The sequence below is a fragment of the Gastrolobium bilobum genome, unplaced genomic scaffold (assembly GCF_033153095.1).
Source record: "Gastrolobium bilobum isolate Gb01-03AN ecotype WA unplaced genomic scaffold, APGP_CSIRO_Gbil_v1 utg21995, whole genome shotgun sequence".
In the NCBI taxonomy this organism is placed as follows: Eukaryota; Viridiplantae; Streptophyta; class Magnoliopsida; order Fabales; family Fabaceae; genus Gastrolobium; species Gastrolobium bilobum.
In genome coordinates this window covers 42,965-52,445 of record NW_026898466.1, presented here as the reverse complement: position 1 = coordinate 52,445, position 9,481 = coordinate 42,965, and the positions used below count along the sequence as shown (strand labels likewise).

Sequence of the window (9,481 nt, the reverse complement as noted above, 5' to 3'; positions counted from 1 at the left end):
AGAAAGGATGTTTGTGATGATTATATTGTAGGAAAGTTGACCTACATCTTTTGGTGATAAACAAAAGTGAAAAAGAGGAGAAAGGAAGTCATAATTGAAAATTCACCTCAACAACAAGAACAAAGCCAAGAGCTTACAAAGGAATGGAGAATAACGATATTGGAGATACTTCAAAAAGGTTTAATTTGCAAAATACTCCATAAATTAGCTAAGTCCCTAATCTCTCTATTTGCTTGCATATGACATGATATTGCTATAAATTAGATATGTTGAATGATTTATGCTATTAAAGCCACTTGCTTAATACATGTCTACGAATCTTATGCTTGCTATTATCAAAGTCATGTTAGTCATATGCCTTCAACTTGCACATATTATTTGATGCTTCAAAAATTGGATAAAATCATTTGTCATATCTTTTGCCATATTCTATACAATGTTCAACTAGGATTTGATGCTTCGTATTGCATTATTAATTGGATATCCTAGATCTTTGTGATATAAATGCTTTGTACTTGGACCATATGCTTATATTTGGATGTTTTGACTTGAATGGATAATTTATGTTGGATTTATGATATATTGAACACTTGAAGATTTAAATCCACTTCCAAAGCATATTTGCATTTACTTGAATCATTTGAATGCTTTGTTATATATCTTGAACTATTCAATGCCATTGATGTTGCCAAAGAAGGAGAATAAGTGCTAATTGAGAAAAGATAATACACTTCTACCTAACATGTGGCAAAAAGGTAAAATCAAAGATGAAAGAGGGAAAATGCACTAAAAAGGTAAAAATGAGGTTTGTTGACCCTAGAATTTCCATACTTTTGTCTTTGAAACCATTCATGGATTAAGGGGGAGCTTTGATAGTTGCTTTGATATTATTGTGCAAAATAACAAGTGTTCTTTATTAACATATTCAATGAAATTTTGTTGCTCACAAGTTTGCGTGCTTATCTTGATTTATGCTTTTTGATGTTGCCAAAGGGGGAGAAAAATATGAAAATTGAGAAAATTATATTCTTCCACCATATACATATATGTTGATTTGAAACCATTCATAAATTGAGAGGGAGTATGATATACATTATTTAGGAATATTTGTTATACTAACCCTTTCTCAATTTTAAGTTTGTCATCATCAAAAAGGGGGAGATTGTAGATACAAGGTATGTTTTGATGATGACAAAGTGGCAACAACAAAAAGAGAATAGCTTTGATCAAGAGCAAAAAGCATCAACCAATATGGATATTGAAGATGTATGATGTAGCCACACAAGAAGAGTGATGTCATATCAAAGTGGCAAGATCATTGGATAAAGAGCAACAAGGAATAATTAGAAAAACTTTGAATATTGAAGAATCAAAGTGATGATGTGGCTGCCACGATGATACTATTGATGATTCCACGTCAGCATAGTTTTGATGATAACAAACAAGTCAAAGAAGATTGCTTGAAGGTGAAGCAACATCCAAAAGAAATCAAATCAAGAAACATGCAAGCCAAGCATCAAGTCAAGTCCAAGATCTCAATGGTATATTTATCTAGGACTTAGGAAAATGTGTAAAGGTGTATAATATTATAGCATTGCATAAGCTCAAGTCATACACATCATCAAATGCATAAATGAATCTTGAACTAACAAGTCAAACATGCATCTAAAGGTTTTTCAAATGACTTAAGCAAAAAAAAATGAATCATGGCATTATAACAGTTACATATTCATGGCCTTATACATCCGTTAAGAAAAGTCAAATCAAGTGGTTTAGATCGTTCAAAATTGGTTTGGAAAGAGTACTTACATAAAATATATTTTTCTAGTTGATTTCCATAACCAATCATATGCTTTACAAGTCATAGAAACCATATTGAAAGAAAGGAATTTTCGAAAATGTGTAAAAAGGTCACCGCCATGAAATATCCGGATATCTGACAAAGAATATCTGGATATCAATCTCCGGATATCTGATACTAAATATCCGGATATCACATATCTGGATACGTGCGCGATGAATATCCGGATATCTACTATTTTAAACGGCTATAAACGGCTACAATCACATATCCGGATATGTGTTCGATGAATATCCGGATATCTACTGTTTTAAACGGCTATAAACAGCTAGTTTTCGAATTGGGTGCCTATATAAACCCCCCTAACATCTCAAATACATATAATTCGGTCATTGATCATTCACCAAGTCTTTATCACTCATTCTAGCGTGCTTTTGCTCACATATTACTCATTTTGATCATTGCATAGACTTGAGCTTATCTTTGTTGTTAGGCTATACACCTACTAGTTCTTCAATTTGTAATATCTGTACTTTGAGAGTACATATCCACTCTTTATCACCTTCATCTTACTTCTTGAATCAAAAGGGGAGTGAACCCTTGTGTTGGTCTGCCAAGAGACAGAAGTCTTGGAAAGGGGAGTGAACCCTTGTTAGTCTACCAAGAGACAGAAGTCTTGGGAATTTGTAAAGGTTTGTCAAGCACCCGTGAAGCTTGACCGTTAGTGAAAGATTTGATCGAGCGACTTCAGTCTGGACAGTGGTAGTGACCGAACCAGGATATATCAAGTTTGCAAATCTCTCTATCCCTTATCTCTTGCATAAGCATTGATTAATCATTTGAGCATATTTAAATTCATATCTCATCAAATATTTACCTGATCTATTTTTCTGTTATTTAGTCACTACACGCTGTAAATTATTTAAATTAAATAAATTAGCGTTTCATATGTCAAAGTGTACTTGAAATGATTATTTAGAAACTAGAAGGGGGCTTTTGCGAAAATCTTGTAATACTCAATTCACCCCCCTCTTGAGTATGGAAGTCACATTCCTAACATAATTCACCTCCAATCCATGATTTAAATCATCTAACATTCACCAAAGTTATTTAATAGTATGACACTATAGTATTTTAAAGTTTCAGGTAACTTTTGTATAATTGTTTTTTTACCAGGAACATCCACTAATTGCACTTTTGTCCCAAAAAGTGACTTTATTCGTTTAATTACATGTTTCATCTAATTATCCTAATTCTAATTTGATTCCCAAATTTTATGGGCTTAGTGGAGTGTATTTTGCAAAGTTAGCCCAAGTCCACACAGTTTTTGCCAAATTATCATTTTACCGTCGGCGGGGATTTAACCCTAATTTTAGAATTTTCACTCAATTAATCTTCTAATTAGACATTAATTTCTAATTAAATGTAATTTGATTATTTGGGTTATTATATAAACTGATCGATTCATATTGACTTTAATAACATTAGTATTTAGTGGTAGGTATTAAAAATATTTAATTCATAAAAAGAGTAAATACTAAAAAAAATTAATCTCAATATTAGCATGATCAAATGCTTATGCTTTTAAGAAAAAGCATGAACAAACATGCCTTTTTTTTTCATTGCCACTTTCTCTCACCATGTGTGTTGTAACTGAATTGTGACGTGACGACGAAAAATTGATAATAAAAAATAATGGAGTCGCCACCAAGGTTTATTAGGAAAAATATTGGAAAAAACTTTTTTGTTTAAGAAAACTGGTCTTTGAAAATAAAAATGGATTTGAGAGTAAGTTACGAGTAGGAAAGGTGTTAGCACCCTACACCATCTATTTTTTAAAAAATAATTACCTTAAATTAATTATACGAATTATTAATAAATTTTCAAAATATTTGTTTTACCCTAAAGAATTAAATTAAATAGAATTTGTTATTTAGAAAGAAAATTAAATTAGGAAAAAAAATTGGGCTTAACAGGAAAGGTCCCGCTCCGACGTATCCCTCAGTATAATATGAAACTCAAAGCTACGTCGTTATGTAAAAAATATTTGTGTGTTAGTTGATTTTAGTTTTTAAAATAATTTTAAGGAAACTTATTTTAATGAATTTGAAAGTTTTGGATTATCAAGTTGTCGCAGCTAAAATAACCCGAAATGATAGGATTAACAAGTTGTCTGAGCTCTGCTGATCCTTTTAAAATAACAAAAATTAAAGAGTAACAAAATATGTTTATTTTATGTTGGCACTTCAGCCAACCTTATGTAACAGCCTGTTACGTACCGATATTGTTAACATTGATTATGATATTAAGCGCAGTTACAATCACAACAATTCATTTATAAAAATGCGAGTAAACTATTTCCTTTTAGCTACGCGAGCATTTAAAACAATAATAAAGCGTAATAAATAAAAATTGTAATCATAACTGAAAATTAAACACGAAATAATTAAAACAATTGTCTAACTATCATACAATACTTCTCTCAAGTCACTAAGGGCCTGTTTGGCATAGGTATGTTTGTGAAAATGCCAGGAAAGGTAATGTGGGTATCGCCTTTACCCATGTTTGGTAGGAGATTTTTTCATTATTTGCCCTGGCATCCAGTCTACCCAGGAAATGAAGTTGTCAAGAAATTGTGATCTAGTTTCTGTTCTGAAATTACCTCTGAAGGTGTGGTATTTGTGAATTATCGGAAACAAGGAATTGTAGTCTAAAATTTTCGGACATGTCTGCCCTTCCATTTTGACAGCTGGTCTATCCAAGTGGTCTCTCTTTCTTCATCAGAAAATATCGTCGATGTTGTACTGTGAGCAGCTGCTGTGGATGTGAAAAGCTTGTCTACTCACCTCCTTCGACATACTCACCTCCTTAGATCTCGTGAGTTTTCTTGTCTCCGACGTCGCGAGCTGTGTCCATGGTTTGTGTTTTGTGATTTATGTGGGGTTTATGGTTGGTTTGGAACCTTATTTGCAGAAGTTCATTTGTTTTTCACTCTATTTGTTATTTTATGCGTTCTTTGCCTCGTTCATCCAACCCACCGCTTGCAGATGCAACAAAAATGTTGATGAGTTAACTTGATTTTTGAATTGGATCTTCACTTTGACCCCATTTTCTCACTGTCTGTGTCCAATTTTTGAAGTGTTATTTTTACAAATCTGAAATGTGGAGGGGTTACATATTGGTGTTGTTTCTTTATTTAATTAAAAATTTTCTTCCATCTTTATTTTAAGATAACTTATTTTATTAATATTTTGGTTGATATGTATTTAATTTATTGACTGGGTTTAAGTGGTTGGCATCCATTGCATTTTTTGTTTTGATAAGTGTACATCATTAGCTCGGTACCTGTTTGTGTTTTGTAGAACAATGATTCCAAAGTCATTGTGTTCTGTTTTGTTTTGTTGGCCGCGTAATCCATCCCTACTGGGTTAAACACTCAACACTCAGCACGAATGTGAAGAGGGATGAATTAAAGAAAAGGATGGTCAAACAGATACATATACAGCCAGATAATTAACAGAATCTTTATTATTCCATAAACTCACTTTGCTTTTCCACGTGTTCTTATAATGACTTCCTGTTGTATATTTGCAGGTTCTTAGTCCCTATTTCCGTGCTTACATACAAGCAGCTCATGAATGAATAAGCACATGCTTTCTTGAGGACATTGGTACTTGCATATACAGAAGATCATGAGGAAGAGCACAATCTATTTAAAATACCCAAAAGATGGTGAGCAAAATGCAGATGAAAATATCCAAAATTTGCTGCTGGAATTAATTGTTCTTGGTGCTACTGCAGTTGAATATCCAACTTCAAAATGGAGTGCAATATGAATAATGTTTTTTCCTTATTTTTTTTACAAAGCTAGTCATTGTGTCATGTATTCGTGGATCTGAAGAATGTGATGTATATAGTAATTTTCTATCTTGAAAATGTATAGAAAATATTGGATATTCACTGCCCTTCCACTATGTAACCGTGTATTATTAATGATAAGATACCTATGAATTATCAGTACCAACTACTCCAATATCAAATCACTTGGTCAATTATATGGCTGGTACAGATGCATTTCCATAGCTGGTTATGAGGTTAAAGTTGGTTATGTATGGTTGGTACCATTCCATTTACCATGTCTTAGTCCTACCACTTCATTCATTGCAGAACTCAGTTTTTGTGGAGTACAAATTGTGACTTATATTTGTGGAGTACATGATTCTTAGTCTGCGATGGTATAAGATATTCAATTCCACAAAATCACAGCAAAAAACCTGCATGACATTACTTATTCAAAATAATATATATAACAAGATAAGAATGCAGATGTCAAAGGGATCTCAGTAAGTTCTGGTCATTTTCTATTCCCATAGGAAGTTACAGATAGATAAAGTAAGTTTCTGAGTAACATCACTGATCATTAAATCTAACCATAGACTTTGCAAGTAACCATAGATTTCCAGCTGGATATAATAGTTATTTGGCTGTGTTGAACCCACAGATTGTACCTACTATCAATACTATTTTTTTGTTGGTTTTGTCATCATTTGAATCCAATTGGATTTGTATGAAATATTTTTAAACAAATTTGAATTGGTTATATGAGGTATTCACAGTTGGGTATTTTTAAACTTATTAAGTTTGACTCAATAGTTATTGGGATGGAAAGAGTATTCCTGACGAACTGCATAACATTGCTGCAGACCTTAAGTTAGCCATCCGGAAACAAATAGCTGAAGCTGGAATGAAATATAATTCGAGCAAGACCTTCTCATACTATGTTGGATGTTATGGACACAAGAGTCATTCTCGAGGCTTTTCCTGCTAGATATAATTGGAATGGTTAGGAGATTGGATTTGATATTTACTTCTCAGTGCCAAAAGGATCACATTGTTAGCCTTTGGAAGTATAAAAGACTAATACATGTAAAAGCTGATCACATTATTTTCTTGGCAGTTGGCACCCTGTATGGACAAGCTAGCAAACTTATAGCAACAACCTAGAGGACTAAAAAGTAATGAAGTAATAAGTCGAGAAAAATATATAGAAGATAAATAAGACACAATAAAATGATTGACTCTACAAATGAAATGGCAATTGAATGCATCTTTTATTCAGGAATGAAAAGTATTGGAATCACAAAAAGATTGGTGGCTCATATACAGATAAATTATTAAGATGGTCACACTAAGACCATAGAAGCTAATAAACAGTAAAAATAAGACACTCAATACATATTTCCAAGACTTCGCTAGAAAATATTTCCAACTTTTTCTTCTTCTAGTGTTGGTGGGAACATCAAAATCTCCAAGATAATTTGTTTGCAAACTCCTCTACCAATGCCTTCAATCAACCAACTATCTCGTATGCATTTTGGCTCAATGGGTAGCTGTCGGCAACATTTCAACACACCTGACAAGATGTTCCATATGCCTTGTAACATAGTAACTCCATATCGATGAAAAAAGGTTGTAAAGGAAAGAGACAACAGAAAATGGGGATATGGAAATGCACAAAACACTTACCACGAGTACGAGTGGAGTACAAAAATCACGAACTTAGAATATTCAAGATGAATATGGATGCAATGCTGGAAGAATAAAACCTACAAAATTACTCTTTTTTGCTCACTCGTGTTTTTGTTTCTAACGGTGTCTACACACTTAATTTATGAGGTTATTTTCGTAAAACTCTCCCATTTTCCCAGCAAGATTTCATCATCAACCAAACAGCCTCTCAGGAAAATAAACCAAAATTCCCGATAATATTTTAGCCTACCAAACAACTTTTTTGAAACATTCCCATGAAAAGAATATTTTTATCATATTCCCAATAATCATAATTCCCGATGCCAAAAAAAATTCTCCTCTACCAAACGCCCCCTAAGGGATTTCCATAAACCCACTTAGCCAAAATATCATTTTTACAGTTTTTACCTATCCGAATATGGTTCAGTATTTTGGATACTGCAGACAATCCACTTGTCATGAACTTTTCATCTTTTAGTATGTTATTCTAGACTTAATTATCTTTCCAACAAGCTATAACATGCTCCCAAAAGTTCTTGTTTGCTCCGGTTATCACCGTTTGAAGTTGGACAAGCAAATCTGCCAGTCAACCTCAAACAGAGCTCCAAATAGCCGTCACCCTTTCAACGATTTCGGACAAGCCACTCCACCAATTTCTCTCAAATCTTTATACAGTAAACTAGACACCTCAATCTTCAATTTGACATATCATGCACCTAATTTATCTAAGAATTGAGGCAGGAATAATTTTCCCAAAAGCAGGTCACGACAGCCCCAAGTGCAAGGGATTTCTGGACAGTCTGTGTCCAATGGCTTCTACAGGGCAGCATGCTACTCCTATGATTCTCAAATTTTGACAGAAGGTAGTTGACATCTCAATCTTCGAAATGGTGTATGGCAAGTCCCTATTGGACTTCTGTGGAGGGAGATATGCTCTCCCAAAATCTGCCATTTTATAGAAATTTCGGCAGCATCTCCTTTGTTTTTCCAACATATCCCACTTTTGTAAAAGTGTGTTAACTATCATCAAGGGTACCTAATAGACACGAGTGGCACTCAAGGACCAACAATGCCTTGGTGCTCTTACAACCCATCACAATTTATATCCATTTGCTCACTTTACATTTCATTTCTTAAATTATAAAACTTAAATAATTTCAATCACTTTGATTCAATTACATGCATTCTTTAGACATAAAATATAAATCATATCCTAAAATAGGCCTATTGCCCTTTCAACATATATCATGCTTCAAGATTACACAAGGTCCCAATATTACAAATTGCAAGTTCTCCAATGAAACATAATACAATTTACATCTCCAATTACAACATAATAATTCCTCAAATAAAACATGATAAACCGTCAACTAAACTTAGACAAAATATGACATGAACAAAGATGACAATATGAATAATCATAGATCAACATACAATGTTCATGTCCTAAGTCTAATCTAGACCAAATGGCCAGAAAATGCAAAATGGGCTCTAAGCTCTCATGCTCATCCTATGGGCTTCTTGCTCGCCGCTCCAGTCCCGCTGCTACTACCTGAAATAAAGTCTCCAAAACGGGGTGAGATATACTGATATATCTAAGTAACCCAGAGGTTCTGTAGATTACTCCACCCAATGACTCACTTAGATGTACATTAACAATATACCACAACATCTAAAAAGGGATAAAGAAAAGGGATTTAGTGAAGTAGAGAAGCATAGGAAGTAAAAATACGATTAAGCTGGAATGGTCGATGCCAAAGCCACGCAACATTCCTACGGGTTCTCATCCAAGGAAGTGTTCCCAGAACATCAATCAAGGCATCCTCTATCCATATACACCCGAGACATTCCTAGAGTGCTCCTCAATGGATAACAACTCCATGACCTCAGGTCAACTGGAACTCCCTCATAGAGACCTATCCAGTGGAAGTCCATAACGCCCGAAGGCAACAATCTACTGGCCAAAGACATGGTACATCCTATGTATCACTATACATACAATAATGCATGAGCATGTCATAATATACTATTAATATACATTTCCAACCATTATCCCCAAAGGGCATGATGGAGCACAGACGGGGACTAAACCCCAGTACCAAGGGATTACCTGATGAAATCTCTCTCTTGGTAGCTCCAACTCACAGTACC

The 9,481-nt window shown here is 34.0% G+C and overlaps 1 non-coding gene across 1 annotated transcript; it reads right to left on the bottom strand.

Moving 5' to 3' along the window:
• Positions 1-6,133: 6,133 nt before the first annotated feature.
• LOC133316523 (small nucleolar RNA snoR27) lies at positions 6,134-6,224 on the bottom strand. The gene has a single exon (XR_009752220.1). It is a non-coding gene; the product is annotated as a small nucleolar RNA snoR27 (small nucleolar RNA).
• Between the last annotated feature and the right edge of the window lie 3,257 nt (positions 6,225-9,481).